This window comes from Oncorhynchus masou, chromosome 8 (assembly GCF_036934945.1).
Source record: "Oncorhynchus masou masou isolate Uvic2021 chromosome 8, UVic_Omas_1.1, whole genome shotgun sequence".
Lineage (NCBI taxonomy): Eukaryota > Metazoa > Chordata > Actinopteri > Salmoniformes > Salmonidae > Oncorhynchus > Oncorhynchus masou.
In genome coordinates, this window is record NC_088219.1 from 37,114,962 (window position 1) to 37,133,258 (window position 18,297).

Sequence of the window (18,297 nt, forward strand, 5' to 3'; positions counted from 1 at the left end):
GGTGCAGTTATAATACAGGTAATGAGTGGAGAACAGGAGGGCTTCTTAAAGAAAAACTAACAAGTCCGTGAGAGCCGGAATTCTTACTGGTTGGAAGGTGATCATATATTTATGTCATGCAATAAAATGCAAATTAATGACTTAAAAATCATACAATGTGATTTTCTGGATTTTTGTTTTAGATTTCACAGTCTCTCACAGTTGAAGTGTACCTATGATAACAATTACAGACCTCTACATGCTTTGTAAGTGGGAAAACCTGCAAAATCGGCAGTGTATCAAATACTTGTTCTCCCCACTATAGGTTCAGGAGTCAGAAATATTTGAGAAAGTGCCCCATGGCGAAATATGTGTTGTGAATTTATGGTATTTTATGTATTGCCTTGGAATCAACTCCAATTCCAATGTTAGTGCGTTATAGTTAGTTAAATTGCTTACAAAAACAAAATAACACAATGTAGACCTATCTATGCTAAATATGTTCACTTAAACCCATTTGCAGTCCACATTGTTCTAAGTAATTGCATGGCCTCAATAGCATTCACACTGATATAGGGGCCTACTGTAAATTGCATTATGGCTAAGCATGGACATGCCAAACATTGTCAATAAGCGAGATTAAATTCATTATTGATAAGGCATATAAAAATTAAAAATAATTCTCAATCAAATTCTAAACAACACAACTTGTTTTAAATAGGCTATGCAACACTTACAGGCATCATTATTTCTCCCCGTGGGCATATAATATTACCTTTTTTATGCATATCCAAAATGTTCACAGTAGCTGGACAAAGATCCAATATAAAAAGAAAGGGAGAATGTCCACTCACCGTTATACTGCTCCCAAATAGGCCTGTGTTTTATGAACATAATCACAACCATTTTACAGATCAGATCGCATTCACACACCTCCAGAAGTTACATTGCAAGTGTGCCACGGATGTTGTCACCATAAAACCAGGAAGATGAATCCTAATAGATTTGGTTGTAATAACATTAAATGAAAAACAAGCAGTTTTTTTAAATAAATGTAAAATGTAATGTTAAAAAAGACACACATTACTGTTGAACCAGCCTTTGTTATAATAACATACTGACCAGACCGGAAACGTGACGTGCGCGAGCGTCGCAAAATAATTTTAGAAATCCATGTTATTCAATTATTGAACCCACACTGCTTGTGCGCGCCAACGAGAGTCTGCGTTTCCAAGGGCTAAAATAGAAGTCATTCCTATTTCTGACGCAGATCATGCTGCAAGTCCTGCCTCTCCCATCTCCTCATTGGTTTATAGAAATAGGCACCTATGTGCCATCTCCTCATTGGCTATACCCACGTGGGTGATTGAAAGACGAACTTTGTTGCCGGTTGTGGTGGTAACACAATGAAAGTTTAGATGGATCACCATATAAGTTCAAAGATGAAAAAACCTGGAAGGAGGAGAGATGACTAGAAACGATTTGGTTGGCCGTTTTATGTGTGGATTAATTGTCAGAGTAGAGGACCTTGTGCATTTCAGTTAAAATAACAACTCAATGTTTATATCCCAGGACAAATTAGCTAGCAAGTGCAAGCTAGCTGGCTAAATTGCCATACATGCTTAATGCTTTTCGACCTGTCCCCAAATTGATGTCATTGGTTCAGAGTTTGTTTTGATATTTTGACCTGTGTGTCGTGATAGTGTTTGGTGTGGTGGGGGCAAAATAAATTTGTGCACGTGCTCTAACAGCCGGTTTGGGCTCCGTGTTACAGATAACTTCTAAATACGAGGTTCACCGGTATTCACCAAGGTACTTATCGCTCATTTCATAATGGGCATGGACACGTGCTTACATCATGGAGGGTTTTTTACGCACGTCCAAAACGGGAACTGGCTAAAATATTGTGGGCCTACCTCTCCTTTCAAACGTAAGCGGTCTTCGGAGCCAAACCCATTATCGACAGTCTTGATGACTTTGAGATTGCATTGGGCAGAAAAAAGGATTCATTGTGAGGAGGGGAGGCTATGCTTGGATTTTAATCAAATATATATATATATTTTTTTAATGTAGGTTTCTAAATACGAGGTATACAGGCACCAAAAGCACATTGGGCTGCTCTTGTTTCACGCGCTTCACAGCCGAATAGTCTGCGTTTCTGCAGTCAAAATTCATGCCATAACCAACTGTTACCACTAAAACCAGCTTTTGGTTGGTCTAATATATTCGATCAGCAGAAATTAGTACTTTGGAACATGCTTTTAAGGACACACCTCAAATATTTCCACCACACCTATCTGAGCGCAAGCGAGCTGATATGAGACAGGTAAATTACTGAACCTGGCGTTAGGGCTGGAAAATATTAGGGCTGGAAAATGCCAGTGCACCAGTTTTTACATGACAAAATTACAAACTAACATGCGTTTGACACTAGCGCCGCCTTAACCCCAGCCGAAAATTTAGCCAGGAGTATTCTCTCTCAAACGGTAGAATACTGACTCACCTCCCCTCTTTTCTCCTTCCATCTCCTCTCATAACCCCTATTCTCTTCTCTCCTAACCCCTCTTCTCTTCTCTCCTAACCCCTCTTCTCTTACATTTTAGTCACTGGGTGAAAACGGTCCATTACAGGGGATATCTTTACATGACATGTTTTTTATATTCTAAAGAATACAGACCATTTCCAAAGCAGATTTGGAGTTTTGTGGATATGCACCATATCTTGACACTCTGAATCCAGATATGTCCTTTAAACATATATGATATTGGGATTAATCCGAATATCACACATGGACATTTCCTACAGCTGGATAGGGACTCATTCAATATTCTGTGTCATGACTGTACTGTGAGGATCCAAATGGGTCAGATCAATTTGCTGGTGGATGGGATTATTTAAGATACTATTTTAAGTGGTAGGATTTCAGATGTTTTCGGAAGATGGGCAGGGACTCTGTTGTCCTAGCTTCAAGGGGAAGCTGGTTCCACCATTGGGGTGCCAGAACAGAGAAGAGCTTGGACTGGCGTGAGCAGAATCTGGGGTGGGAGGGCCAAGAGACCAGAGGTGGTAGATGAAGTGCTCAGATTGAGGTGTAGGGTTTGAGCATAGCCTGAAGGTAGGGATGGGGCTATGATCCTCTTCCTAACCCTCCTCTCCTAACCCCTTCTTCTCTCCTAACCCCATTTATTTCCTCTCCTAACCCCTCTCCCCTCCCCTTTTCTTTCCCACTACATCCCTAATGACTTGAGTATCTCACAGCAGGCTGCCTCAGGGCTGGATTAATGCAGGGGTATACCGGGGCTGAAGCCCCTGGGCCCAGGCCTGTGGGGGGCCTGTCATTCCAAATAGTGTCCACCTGCCAAAAGGTGTCTCCCCATGCCTCACAATGGGATTCAATGAGTTCTAGCTTCTGTTGCTAGGGCTGTTGCTAGAACTTGCAAAATTCTGACCGGTCTACGTAATGAACCAAAGCATCCGTTGCTCTGCTGGTTGCTTGGTTCCATTTTACCTAGCGGTCATGGAGGACAGAGGACGCAGGCAGTTCTAGTTCTATTTCACCTCATCAGCACTCGCTCAGTCTGCACAAAATTATTAGCTCAGAATTGCTCCCCAAGGACAGTGTTTTTGACGGCGACTAACTGTTACCTGCTATCGACTGCTTCGGAGGACCGAGAAAACTAGAAAGAGAACACTCTTTGTTTACCATATAAATGTCTTTATATAAGAAAATATTGTTAAATAGGAAGAAATAATTTAAGCTGTTTTCAGATTGACATTGCTAGCTAATGTACTTATTTAGCTCAGCCTGCCTAGTCAGCTAGCTAGCCAGACAGGGTTATTTAGCTAATGTTAGCTAGCTAACTAACTGTTATTGTAGCTTTCTGTTTGTATGTAACTTGCACCCTATTGATTTTCTTTTATCTTTCCAACCAGGCAAAGTACTATGAAGACACCCCTGATCTCGACAACAGAAATTCACAATTTAGGGTAACGTTAAGCAGTTAACTTCTATTAGATAACCGGAAGGATTTAGCTACGTACAACCATTTTTCAACAACCATTTTCCATCTAGCTAGTTGGTCATCTACATGTTGCTAGCTATACATGTAGTTAGTTATATGTCTGTCATATTGTGGTATCGAGCTATAAGTTAAACCTGATCAATCAAATGGATAGGTGGAAGCAATTATGATAATTCCAACTGCCCTTAACTCGGTCTCTTAGCTAGACTACACAAACAGAGAGAGGTGGGGGGTGAGATAGGATGAGAGAGAGAGAGTGAGAGACGGAGAGAGAAACAGAGAGAGAAAGACAGCAGTGCAAATGTACTTAGACTTGAATATTTCAACAACTCTTCTCTACCAATTTGTTAGGCAATCACATGTACCTATGGGGGAAGGATGGCCAGCCACACAGGAGGTTGATTTTCACTAAGGACTAGAAGGAGGCTGTGCTGACCGAAATGCATGCTTGCCATTTTGGAGTGAAGCGCATGATTGGCAAAATAAACCTACGCTTCTTCTGTTGTGGGATTGTCAAGGATGTGGACAGCTGGGCAAGTGAAATAACAATCACATTCTATTATATCTGAAATTATTATGATTTCAATGACTGTCATAATCAAAGAACACACAATGTTTAAATGTGTCACTTTGTGCTTAAAAGGTCAGTACCCTGTCTAGCCTACCAGAAGTTTGAGAGGGTGAAGACTGTGGAGCTGGAGTTGAAGCCCATCAGTTGTTTCACCATGGCACATGATCGGTAAGTGGCACAATTCACGTTTTGCCCTGATAAGTTGTTTTGTAATGGTTGCTTTATTTGACCACAGGAGATGTCAATACTATAGAATGGGTGTGTGTCAGTATCCTTACAAATATGAACATCTGCATACTGTAACACAGATATGGGTAAGAACGATGTAATCTTCTATCTAATACTTTAAATATTAGGGCGTGGACCTCATCAGACCCTTCATGGAATCCAGGAATGGAAACAGCTGGTGTCTGACGACGACCGATCACTTTAACTAGTGGGTGGAAGCAACACACATTAAGCTCAGTAAAGGAAGAGAATGTGCTTAACTCTAAATTCCCTTCTGTAACCCATTAAGGGTGCTTGGAACCAAAAATGTTTTCTCGTTTTGTGTGATACCTATCAAGGATGAGACTGGCGAGGCCACCTCCAAGGCGACGATGGACATCTTCAACACCCACGGTTTTAGGCTGAGTTCATCTTGAGTGACCGAGGTCGTGAACTCTGGAACAAGGCACAGATGTTATAGGTTATATTCTGTCACCAACAGTTTGTTTTGTTTCTCTTTTTAAATTTGTTTTTCTATGGTACATAGTCAGACATACACTACATGACCAAAAGTATGTGGACACCTGCTTGTTGAACATCTCATTCCAAAATCATATGCATTAATATGGAGTTTGTCCCCCCCCTTTGCTGCTATAACAGCCTCCACTCTTCTGGGAAGACTTTCCACTAGATGTTGGAACATTGCTGCGGGGACTTAATTCCATTCAGCCACCTGAGACGTAGTGAAGTCGGGCACTGATGTTGGCCAATTAGGCCTGGCTCGCAGTCGGCGTTCCATTTCAAATCACAGGTGTTCGATGGGGTTGAAGTCAGGGCTCTGTGCAGGCCAGTCAAGTTCTTCCACACTGATCTTGACAAACCATTTCTGTATGGACCTCGCTTTGTCATGCTGAAACAGGAAAGGGCCTTGCCCAAACTGTTGCCACAAGTTTGGAAGCACAGAATCAACTAGTATGTCATTGTATGGCCTTTTATTGTCCCCAGCACAAGGTGCATCAGTGTAATGACCATTTCAGGGATTTTCTTTATTTTGACTATTTCCTACATTGTAGAATAATAGTGAAGACATCAAAACTATGAAATAACACATGGAATCATGTAGTAACCAAAAAAGTGTTCAAATTAGCCATCCTTTGCCTTGATGACAGCTTTAAACACTCTTGGCATTCCCTCAACCAGCTTCATGAGGTAGTCACCTGGAATTCCTTTCAATTAACAGGTGTGCCTTGTTAAAATATAATTTGTAGAATTTCTTTCCTTAATGCGTTTGAGCCAATTTGTGTTGTGACAAGGTAGGGGTGGTTATACAAAAGAAGCCCTATTTGGTAAAAAAAATACAGCTCAAATAAGAAAAGAGAAACGACAGTTCATCATTACTTTAAGACATGAAGGTCAGTAAATGCGGAAAATTTCAAGAACTTTGAAAGTTTTTTCAAGTGCAGTCGCAAAAACCATCAAGCGCTATGATGAAACTGACTCTCATGAGGACCGCCACAGGAAAGGAAGAACCAGAGTTACCTCTGCTGCAGAGGACAAGTTCATTAGAGTTACCAGCCTCAGAAATTGCAGCCCAAATAAATGCTTCAAGTAACAGACACACCTCAACATCAACTGTTTAGAGGAGACTGTGTGAAACAGGCCTTCATGGTCGAATTGCTGTAAAAAAACCACAACTAAAGGACGCCAACAAGAAGAGACACGCTTGGGCCAAGAAACACGAGCAAAGGACATTACACCGGTGGAAATCTTTTTTTTTTTGTTCCAACCGCCGTGTCTTTGTGAGATGCAGAGTAGGTGAATGGATCTCCACATGTGTATTTCCCACCGTGAAGCATGGTGGAGGAGGTGTGATGGTGTGGGGGTGCTTTGCTGGTGACACTGTCAGTGATTTATTTAGAATTCAAGACACACTTAACCAGCATGGCTACCACAGCATTCTGAGTGATACGCCATCCCATCTGGTTTGCTTTTCAACAGGACAATGACCCAACATACCTCCAGGCTGTGTAAGGGCTATTTGACCAAAACGGAGAGTGATGAAGTGCTGCATCAGATGACCTGGCCTCCACAATCACACGACCTCATCCCAATTGAGATGGTTTGGGATGAGTCGGACCGCAGAGTGAAGTAAAAACAGCCAGCAAGTGCTCAGCATACAGTGGGGCAAAAAAGTATTAAATCAGCCGCCAATTGTGCAAGTTCTCCCACTTAAAAAGATGAGAGAGGCATGTAATTTTCATCATAGGTACACTTCAACTATGACAGACACAATGAGAATTTATTTTTCCAGAAAATCACATTGTAGGATTTTGAATGAATTTATTTGCAAATTATGGTGGAAAATAAGTATTTGGTCACCTACAAACAAGCAAGATTTCTGGCTCTCACAGAACTGTAATTTCTTCTTTAAGAGGCTCCTCTGTCCTCCACTCGTTACCTGTATTAATGGCACCTGTTTGAACTTGTGATCAGTATAAAAGACACCTGTCCACAACCTCAAACAGTCACACTCCAAACTCCACTATGGCCAAGACCAAAGAGCTGTCAAAGGACTGCATGGAGGAATAGGTCAAAATACCAGCAGCAGTGTGTGAAAACCTTGTGAAGACTTACAGAAAACGTTTGACCTCTGTCATTGCCAACAAAGGGTATATAACAAAGTATTGAGATAAACTTTTGTTATTGACCAAATACTTATTTTCCACCGTAATTTGCAAATAAATTCATTAAAAATCCTACAATGTGATTTTCTGGATTTTTTCCCCCTCATTTTGTCTGTCATAGTTGAAGTGTGCCTATCATGAAAATTACAGGCCTCTCTCATTTTTTTAAGTGGGAGAACTTGCACAATTGGTGGCTGACTAAATACTTTTTTTGCCCCACTGTATGTATGTATGTATGTATGTATATATATATATACACACACACACACACACACACACACACACACACACACACACACACACACACACACACACACACACACACAATAATACTATCAGTCTTTGAATTCAAGACCAGATTGATCTCAGTTTGTCAGCTTCAAAGGAGCAACTCATTTCGGTGATTTGTGTAGTATTAAAAAAAGATTCAGCTTCTATCATGTAAATTAAGTACAAATGCATTTTTAAAGGCCAATTCTTCTCCGGGCCCTGCTAACAAATGTTCTCCATGGGTGGATATCCTACAACTGCCTCTGCTCAACTCGACTCAACATTTTCTTCAACAATACATTCATCACACATCATGCACCTTGTTGCCGGGAAGTGGGCAGCCTAACAGTACAGTTGAAGATTGCCAGTAGAGATTGCCTCCTTGAATTAAAGCCTTAGCTTCCATCAAATGTTGCTTCATTCACAGTGTACTCATCTATATGACAAAATGAGATGCAACCGCTTTGTGTTTCAAGAGAGAGATCTTGTTCTCCTCTCACTGTTTTCTACAAGGACGAGTCTCAGGACAATCTCATATATATGGTGTATTACACAAACACACACACACACACACACACACACACACACACACACACACACACACACACACACACACACACACACACACACACACACACACACACACACAGCTGTGTTTTCAGAAAATGTCAGGACTTTTTGGAGTGTACCTTCTTTCTTTTTACAATAAAAAAAAATCATATTTGACCTAACCCCTAACCATAAACCTTAATCTAACCCCCAAAAAACTCTAACTCTAACCCTAAACCTAAACCTAACCCTAACCCTAACCCCAAAATCCTAAACCTAACTCTTAAGTTTAAAATAGCATTTTAACAAATTCAGGACCTGAAAAAAGTTCAAAAAGGTTATTGATTACAGTCTTTTCAGGACATTAAGGTGAAATGTTAGGACATTGGGCTCCTGATAATGTAGGAAAACAAGTGCAAATACACACACACACACAGAGACACACACACACACACACACACACACACACACACACACACACACACACACACACACACACACACACACACACACAGAGACACGCACACACACACACACACACACACACACACACACACACACACACACACACACAGAGACACGCAGACACACACACACACACACACACACACACACACACACACACACACACACACACACACACACACACACACACACACACACAGAGACACGCAGACACACACACACACACACAGAGACCTGCAGACACACACTACAGTCTGATGGCAACCATCAGGAGTCCTAAATGGTTTATTATTCACATCAACTCATAAAGTTACAGCTCCCAGAATAGAATCTAATATCAATTGGCTTAGGTTGATAATTAACTGAGAACATCACGGTGAGTTCTGAACAACAGTAAAGAAACAGCATGGCATTAGTTATGATCTGACACATACAGAGGCTTTGGCTTAGACTGAAATGCAGTCCCAAATGACACGCCATTCCACATGCAGTATAGTGCTTTCCACTTGAGCCTTATTCCCCATATAGTGCACTGCCTTTTTACTATATACCAGGGGTGTCAAAGTCAAATGGACGGAGGGCCAAATAAAACATTTAGCTACAAGCCGAGGGCCGGACTGTTCGAATGTTCATTGAAAAATTTTTAAATGACGCATATAGTCTAGTGAACCTAATTGAACCTACTGAAAACCTAACAAATATATTCCAATATGATCAGATAAATAAAGCAATATTTTCTTATGGCTCTGTCAGTAATCTTTAATTTTCAACAGACACAAAAGACAAATTTCCTTTATATAAAAATCCCCATAACATGAACATTAAATGAAAGAAACCGGTATTCAAGGCACCATCATTAGCCTATATTTTCTATTTTAGCAAAAGTGGGCTAAATTTACTTCAAAGAAAAAAACAATAATAGCAATTTTCTATCATCCACTCAACTGAAATATTTTTAAAATATAATTGGATTGAAATACCTTGTGATTTGGCTTTTTTGAACAGAGCCTGTCGAGATTTGAGGCCTCGTTTTAATTCCTCTGCCTTTTGTAGCCTTTGTTCCATGTCCATATTCTTGTTTTTGTCCGCGTGTTTCGTTTCATAATGTCGTCTCAGATTATACTCTTTCAGTACCGCCACACTTTCTCCACACAGAAGACACACAGGTTTTCCAGCTACCTCCGTGAACATATACTCCGACTCCCACCTTGTTTGAAACCCCGGTTCTCAGTGTCCACCTTCCGTTTTGCCATTTTTGATGGGTATCTGAAAGTTAATTTTACTGTGATGCTGACGACTGCTGTGCCAATAAATATTGAAATGAAGCAGCCTACTGCTCGGTGCGTCACCGTTGCATTGTGGGAAATGTAGTATTGGTGCGTGTAAAAGATCTGCGGGCTGCCGGCTTGCTGCGGTCTGCGGGCCGGTTCTAATAATAAATCAAGATCATCCCAGGGGCCGTAAAAAACCTTCTCGCGGGCCGGATGTGGCCCGCGGGCCGGATGTGGCCCGCGGGCCTTGACTCTGACATATGTGCTATATACGATATCGACCAGGCAGGTCCTACAGGTCCTAGTTTTGTCGCACCTGGACTACTGCCCAGTTGTGTAGTCATGTGCAGCAAAAAAAGGACATAGGAAAGATGCAGTTGGTCCAGAACAGAGCAGCACATATTGCACTTAGATGTACACGGAGGGCGAATGTCAATGACATGCATGTCAATCTCTCCTGGCTCACAGTTGAGGAGAGATTGATTGCATCACTATTGGTCTTTGTTCGAGTTATTGATGTGTTGAAGGTGCTGAACTGTCTGTTCAAGCAGTTGGCACACAGTTCAAATACTCATCGGTACCACACAAGACATGCAGCCAGAAGTCTCTTCACAGACCCCAGGTCCAGAACAGAGGCTGGGAAACACACAGTATTAAATAGAGCCAAGACTACATAGAGGTCTCTTCCACCCCAGGTAAATCAAGCTAGCAATAGAACCAGATGAAAAAAACTGATAAAAGAACACCTTATGGCACAACAGGGACTGTGAAGACACAACCATTTTTATATATTTTCTACTGTATTTTGTACTGCAATATGTATTGTATTATCTAGATTATGTATTTTATTTGTTCTGTTTTGTTTCCTGTTTTGACCCCAGGAAGAGTCACCACTGCCTTGGTAGTGGCTAATTGGGGATCCTAATAAAATACTAAATATGGGGCAATTGACCATGAGCACTTCCTGGTACTTATTGGTACTCTCTACTTCCAGTATGATGTAAACCTTCTAATGCTTCTTCATGTTAATCCAGTATAGTCTCTAGTGACCCTCCCGGTATGTACTTCCAAAAAATGTCTAAATGATCATTTACAAGTGACCGAAAAAATGCCTATTTGACAACTCCAATGTAGATCACTCGTTACTGCCATACACAGATTGGAAGTCTACAATAGCCGGAGAGGCATTTTTTCAGTTGATTGTACACATTTATATGGAAGTATATATTGTCAGTAAAGGAAGTAAATGCTGTAGTTGCTCAGCAAAACCCAATATATGGTGAGCAACGAACGTATTTTGACATTATAACACAAAGCTGTCGAGTGGGAGTTTGAATCAGAGCATCCTGAGCATTAGAGAAGTGACACGTCATACTCATCGTCGACATCTCTAATGCACAGATATTGGACCTGGCTGGAACTAAAGCCTGTAGCTCTCCAGGACCAGGGGTTTAGACAGCAACAGCTGCAGACCCATCTGACTTCTGCTCACGACAATAATCCACAAGCCATAGTCCCTCAGTGGCACTTCATGAGAAAGCTTAAAACAGAAAGTGTGGTAGCAGAGAGAACAGTCTAGGACTGGGCGACGGGATTACTTGGCAGTTTTTTGGGCCTTCCTCTGACACAGTTAGGTCCTGGATGGCAGGAAGCTTGGCCCCAGTGATATACTGGGCTGTACGCACTACCCTCTGTAGTGCCTTACGGTCAAATGTCGAGCAGTTGCCATTCCAGGTGGTGATGCAACTGGTCAGGATGCTCTTGATGTTGCAGCTGTAGAACTTTTTGAGGATCTAGGGACCCAAATGGGTCCAGAGAGGGGGGGAAGGCATTGTCGTGCCCTCTTCACAACTTTCTTGGTGTGTTTGGACCATGATAGTTTGAGGACACTAAGGAACTTGAAACTCTCGTCCCGCTCCACTACAGCCCCGTCGATGTGAATGTGACCGTGCACGGCCCTCCTTTTCCTGTAGTTCACAATCTTCTCCTTTGTCTTGCTCACGTTGTGGGAGAGGTTGTTTTTCTGGCACCACACAATGTGTGTGTGTGTGTGTGTGTGTGTGTCTGTGTAGCCAGGTCACACCAGAACCAAGTCCCCAGGATGTTGAGAGGTGCCTTCAATACAGGCCACTAGGGGCAACAGTGAGCGCTATTACTATCAAGTAGGCTTGCAGCTTGCAAGGGTGTTGTGGATGGGAGTAATCCAGCTCTGAGGATTGCGGGTTCAATCCCAGTGCTAGGCACTAGTTTTTATTTATTTTGTTTTAACCCTATCCCAAACCTTAACCCTTACCTTAACTAGTCAGAATTAATGCCTAACCTTAACCCTTACCTTAACTAGTCAGAATTAATGCCTAAACTTAACTGTCAAGTTGTTTCTGTTTTAACCCTATCCCAAACATTAACCATTAACTTAAAGGGGCATTTTTAAATTTCATATTCATCATCTCCAGCACCAACCCAACATCAACATATGTGAAAGTAGCACGTTTCTATGTTTTGGTGGCTCTGTTCATCCTCAGCCAGCAGAATCAACAGTCTCTCGAGGAGCAAGCACTGGAGGAGCAGCACGAACAAAACCGCAGACTGGTAGTGGAGGTAGCCCAGTTGAAGGTTGGGAGGGCTCAGGATTCTGACCCGAATCCGTTCCTGGTTCAGTTAAGGGAGGAAGGTGGAGTCGTGGAGTCGTGGAGTCGTATTTGTGCACCTCCGAGAGGATGGCACAGAGGGAAGGATGGCCCAAGCCCAAGTGGGCCAGCCTGTTGGCACCCTACCTCTCTGGGAAAGGCCCAGAAGGCCTACTTTGATTTGAATGTTGACCAGGCCGCGAATTGTGAGGGACTCAAACGGGAGGTGCTGAGCCATTATGGGTTCAATCTCGCACACCGTGCACAACTGGTTCACGACTGGGCCTTTGACCCGACCCTTTGCCCCCGTGCTCAGATGAGCGATCTGGTGTGCCTGACCACGGGCTGGCTACTGATGGAAGTACCATCCATCCCGATGCTTGACAAGCTCATCCTGGATAAATATTTTCGGGCCCTGCCATACGAGATGAAGAAGACTGTGAACATGCAGAACCCCCAGAGCCCGGAGGAATTGCTGACCGCGGTGGAAATTCACCAGAACACCCAGGACCTGCTGAGAGGGGCCCAAGTGAAGAGAGGCGACGCAGCGAGGGGGAAGAATAACACAAAGAGGCGCGAGCGGCTGAAGGGGGCCCAGACGGAACCAGCTGAGGCTGTGAAGCGGGAGGGTGACCCAAACTGACGACGTCGGCGGCTGCTGGACCCAGATCAGAGACGCTGCTATGAGTGCGGTGAGCCGGGGCACCTCACGTGGAGCTGTCCTGGCTGGGAGGAGGCCATGCCCTGGTGTCAATGCACTCTGCTGGACTCTGGCAGCATGGTGACCCTGGCCCACCCGCAGTGGCTCACACGAGAGGGGAAGGAGGAACTGGGGGACGAGGAGGTCACAGTGTCCTGTGTACACAAGGACATGAAGAGGTACCCAACGGTGCCAGTGAGGATAACCACCCCAAGGAGGGAGTGCCAGATGCGCGTGTGAGCTGTTCCTAACCTACCCATGTCCATTCTCCTCGGTCAAGACTGCCCTCTCTTCCAGGCACTGTGGACGAGGGACCTGGGGAGGCACGCAAGGGAGGTAGGAAGAAAAGGAAAAAGGATGTTGGCCTGTGCAACCCAACCCACTGGGCTCGAGTCGGACCAGGAGGCTCGCTCCGACAAGCAAGCCACCGTGTGAGGAAGACCTCAGGCTCTCCTTTATGGAGATGGAGGACCTAGATGGACCTCCCAACACGGGAATCCTCACGGGTCAGTTCGGGACTGCCCAGTTATAAGACCCCAATCACCAGAACGCTAGGGGCCAGGTGATTGCGGTGGATGGCGTATTGTGTCTTTGGGTTGGTGCTACCCCCACTTCGCCATCAAGCATAATTCATTGTATCAGGTAGTAAAGCGTAATGGGGAGACAAAAGACTTGTTACTCATACCCAGCCAGTATGTTACAGTGCCTTGCGAAAGTATTCGGCCCCCTTGAACTTTGCGACCTTTTGCCACATTTCAGGCTTCAAACATAAAGATATAAAACTGTATTTTTTTGTGAAGAATCAACAACAAGTGGGACACAATCATGAAGTGGAACGACATTTATTAGATATTTCAAACTTTTTTAACAAATCAAAAACTGAAAAATTGGGCATGCAAAATTATTCAGCCCCCTTAAGTTAATACTTTGTAGCGCCACCTTTTGCTGCGATTTCAGCTGTAAGTCGCTTGGGGTATGTCTCTATCAGTTTTGCACATCGAGAGACTGACATTTTTTCCCATTCCTCCTTGCAAAACAGCTCGAGCTCAGTGAGGTTGGATGGAGAGCATTTGTGAACCCCTCCATTTGTGAACCCCTCCAGCTTTACCATGTGAACTTACTGAAGAAATGGCACGCACGTGAGACGCGTGTGTAACCTGGACCCGGCCACAGCAGGGCCCGCCCTCGGTCGAAGTTGCAATGGGGGAAGACCTCAGCCCGACCCAACGACAAGAGCTCAGAGAGTTGGTCCAGTGGAATACGGACGTGTTCTCTGAGGTGCCGGTGTGCACGGATCTCATATCCACTCACGTCCGAGAGAAAAAGTGCGCAAATGCTAGAAATTGGGGTGGTGGTCTAGCCACCTTTTTGGTCTAGCCCCATAGTGCTGGTTCCGAAACCGGATGGATGCATGCCTCCCTCCCAGTCAGGGTTTGGGGGGGGGGGGGTATCCCAGAAGGTATTTAGCGGAAAGTGCCAACCAGCTGTGGAGGCCAAATAAAAGGAGCACTGTGGCACACCGTTAGAGAGAACGGGGAGACACCGACACAAAGCAAAAGTAGAGGAGAAGGACCGCGCCAAACCTAAGTGATTTTCTTAGTTTTTTTTCTGTCCTAGTAAAGTTGTTTTGCGGACTAAAACCTCCCTGTCTCTGTATCAATCTCTGCATGCTCAACCCAACACCCCACGGTTTACCACAACACATACCAACAAACAGGTTTGAATATTCTACAGTGGTCCCTGCAGTGTACCTTCAAACCGGTGCGATTAGAATGCTTATTTAGAACATACAGTTTCGATTGAGGCAAGAGTCGGCATTTGAGCTAGCCATACTGTTTTTTGGGGGGGATGCAATGTTCAGACATTCACAGAAGTAGCGACGGCATACACAATCATCCAAAATGGAATATGTAGGCTACATTAGTCCTGGGCACTAACTGAGGGGAGATTGACGTCACACAAGTCATCATTTTTAGATAACTCTCTGCTGTCAGAAACCATATATATAAATTAGCTAATAGCAATTACTGTTTATAATTCAACACAATACAGGTAACCTTAACATTGATCAAAATAATTGAGTAAAATACTAATATAATATAATAATATAAGTAATCCGACGATGGCTAGTTTGTGCGCGCCGCCATGATTGTTTTTTTTGTATCAACCAAAAGATAATAAGAGGAGACAAGATGAGTTTGGTCTGTTTGCAGTGTGCATGTTGAAGGGTGTGTGTCGTCTACGATCATTCAAGATGATTGACACATTCCTTCACCTCATAATAACATCTTTGGTCTGACAGACGTTTACGTGACACCCAGAATGCATTGTATAATGTCAACAAACATGGCTCCACACAAACATGGCAAATAGCTTAACATTAGCTCATTATAATCAGTACAATCTTCAGAAAAGTATTTTACACAAATCATGTGTCCATTACAATCTAAGCAATAATCAGAATGCATCACTTGTCACCAGTACTTGAAATCGTGAATAAAACTGTAAATACATTTAGCTACACACATACTCGGCCTTCGGAAAGTATTCAGACCCCTTGACTTATTCCACATTTTGTTAAGATTACAGCCTTACTCTAAAATGTTATAAATTGTTGTTTTTTCCCTCATCAAGCTACACACAATAGCCCATAATTGCAAAGCACAAACTGTTTTATAGAAGTGTTTGCTAATTTAAATATATGTTTTTACTGAAATATCACATTTTCCATAAGTATTCAGACCCTTTACTCAGCACTTTGTTGAAGCACCTTTGACAGTGACAGCCTCGAGTCTTCTTGGGTATGACGCTACAAGCTTGGCATGCCTGTCTCTGCAGATCCTCTCCAATTATGTCAGGTTAGATGGGGAGCGTTGCTGCACAGTTATTTTCAGGGCTCTCCCGAGATGTTAGATCGGGTTCAAGTCCTGGCTCTGGCTGGTTCACTCAAGGACATTCAGAGACTTGTCCAGAAGCCACTCCCGCGTTGTCTTGGCTGTGTGCTTAGGGTCGTTGTCCTGTTGGAAGGTGAACCGTCGCCCTAGTCTGAGGTTCCGAACGCTCTGGAGCAGGTTTTCATCAAGGATCTCTCTGCACTTGGCTTCGTTCATCTTTGCCTCGATCCTGACTAGTCTCCCAGTCCCTGCCTCTGAAAAACATCCTGACAGCATGATGCTGCCACCACCATGTTTCACCGTAGGGATGGTGCCAGGTTTCCTCCAGATGTGACGCTTGGCATTTAGGCCAAAGAGTTCAATCTCACCTCCCTGACCAAGGCCCTTCTCCCTGATTGGTCAGTTTGGCCAGGTGGCCAGCTCTAGGAAGAGTCTTCGTGGTTCCAAACTTCTTCCATTTAAGAACGATGGAGGGCACTATGTTCTTGGGGACCTTCAATGCTCCAGAAATGTTTTGGTACCCTTCCCCAGATTTGTACCCTGACACAATCTTGTCTCGAACCTCTACGGACAACTCCTTCGACCTCATGGCTTGGTTTTTGCTGTGACATGCACGGTCAAATGTGGGACCTTTTTATAGACAGTTATGTGCCTTTCCAAATAATGTCCAATCAATTCAATTTACCACAGGTGGACTCCAATCAAGTTGTAGAAACATCTCAACAATGATCAACGGAAACAGGATACACCTGAGCTCAAATTCGAGTTTCATAGCAAAGGGTCTGAATACTTATGTAAATAAGGTATTTCTGTTTTTTGTTTTTTTTTACTTTTAACACATTTGCAAAAAAACTCTTTTCACTTTGTCATTATGGGGTATTGTGTGTAGATTGATGAGGAAAACAATGTATTAATCAATTTTAGAATAAGGCTGAAACGTGGAGGAGTCTGAATACTTTCCAAATTCACTTTATTGTGGTCTGACCCTATGACTAATGGCATAGCTGCCACACACACACACACACACACACACACACACACACACACACACACACACACACACACACACACACACACACACACACACACACACAGTGATTCCCACTGCAGTAATGCCCTCCATATTCAGTGTCCTATTCTGCAGTGTTAGCTGCTGTGTTATTGTGTAAGACTTCATGGTGTATGTTTTTGGCCTGCTCTGGGAAATGTGTTGTTTGCTTTACACTGTCCTGTACAGGATATAACACACTACCATGTGTTTTACTGACAATGGTCTGTCTTCAACACTGTACATGTTATAACACACACATGCACACACAGACAAAGAGTTACACGATGTCTGGTATTGATCCTTTCTCAGGAGTAGCCTGGGTAAACAGCACGCCTGGAACTCTCTCTCTGTCTCTTGCTCTCTATACTTCATTAGCGTATCAGTAAATCAGATCACTGTACTTGAGTGAGAACCATTCACGCTTTATCAGTGTCAGTATGGTTCCCTCGTGCTGAAACAGCTGTCTACCCGAAACCAAGTGATTGACAACATCTTAAAAAACACAAGATTTCAAGAAGACAACAACTACACTCATGAATAAACGGTAGCATCGGATAATACACGGCGCATCAGAGCTGGACAACACAAATCTCGGTGAAGAATGAAACCAAATGTCTGAATGAGATTGAGATGACATTTACCTTGTGTCTATCTCCGAATGCTCAGCCAAGTCACCTGCTGTAGGCTACACGGACAGAACAGATGCGTTCTCTCTCTTGCGTGTGATATATCGGTGCTTCTCTGCTGCCGCCTCTGGGCTGTGCTGTGTGGAGGGACTCACTGCGCGTAAACGCGGCTTTATAACGAGAGGAGCATGGGGAGAAACAGGGGAGGGGAGAGACAAGTAGGGGGCAGTCGGCAGCGAGTTTTATGATGAGAGAGAGAGAGGTTAATTAGGTAACTTCTTGGGAAAAACGGGCATTTCTTCGAAGACATTTCAACAGATTATTAAATCAAGAGGAGGATAACTTTGCTGTGAATATGTCTAATAATCTCAAATTACATAT

At 43.4% G+C, this 18,297-nt stretch overlaps 1 protein-coding gene across 2 annotated transcripts in view; it reads right to left on the bottom strand.

Annotated features, from left to right (window-relative positions):
• Window positions 1-18,043, bottom strand: part of npy8ar (neuropeptide Y receptor Y8a) — a 25,573-nt gene extending 7,530 nt beyond the window's left edge. The window contains exons 1-2 of one of the 2 annotated variants that reach the window (XM_064971263.1): window positions 17,932-18,043; window positions 5,131-5,235 (exon numbers count right to left, since the gene is read on the bottom strand). The gene's annotated coding sequence lies outside the window, so the exon portion shown is untranslated. The remainder of the gene's footprint in view (window positions 1-5,130; window positions 5,236-17,931) is intronic. The other variant, XM_064971264.1, reaches the window with a different exon arrangement.
• Between the last annotated feature and the right edge of the window lie 254 nt (window positions 18,044-18,297).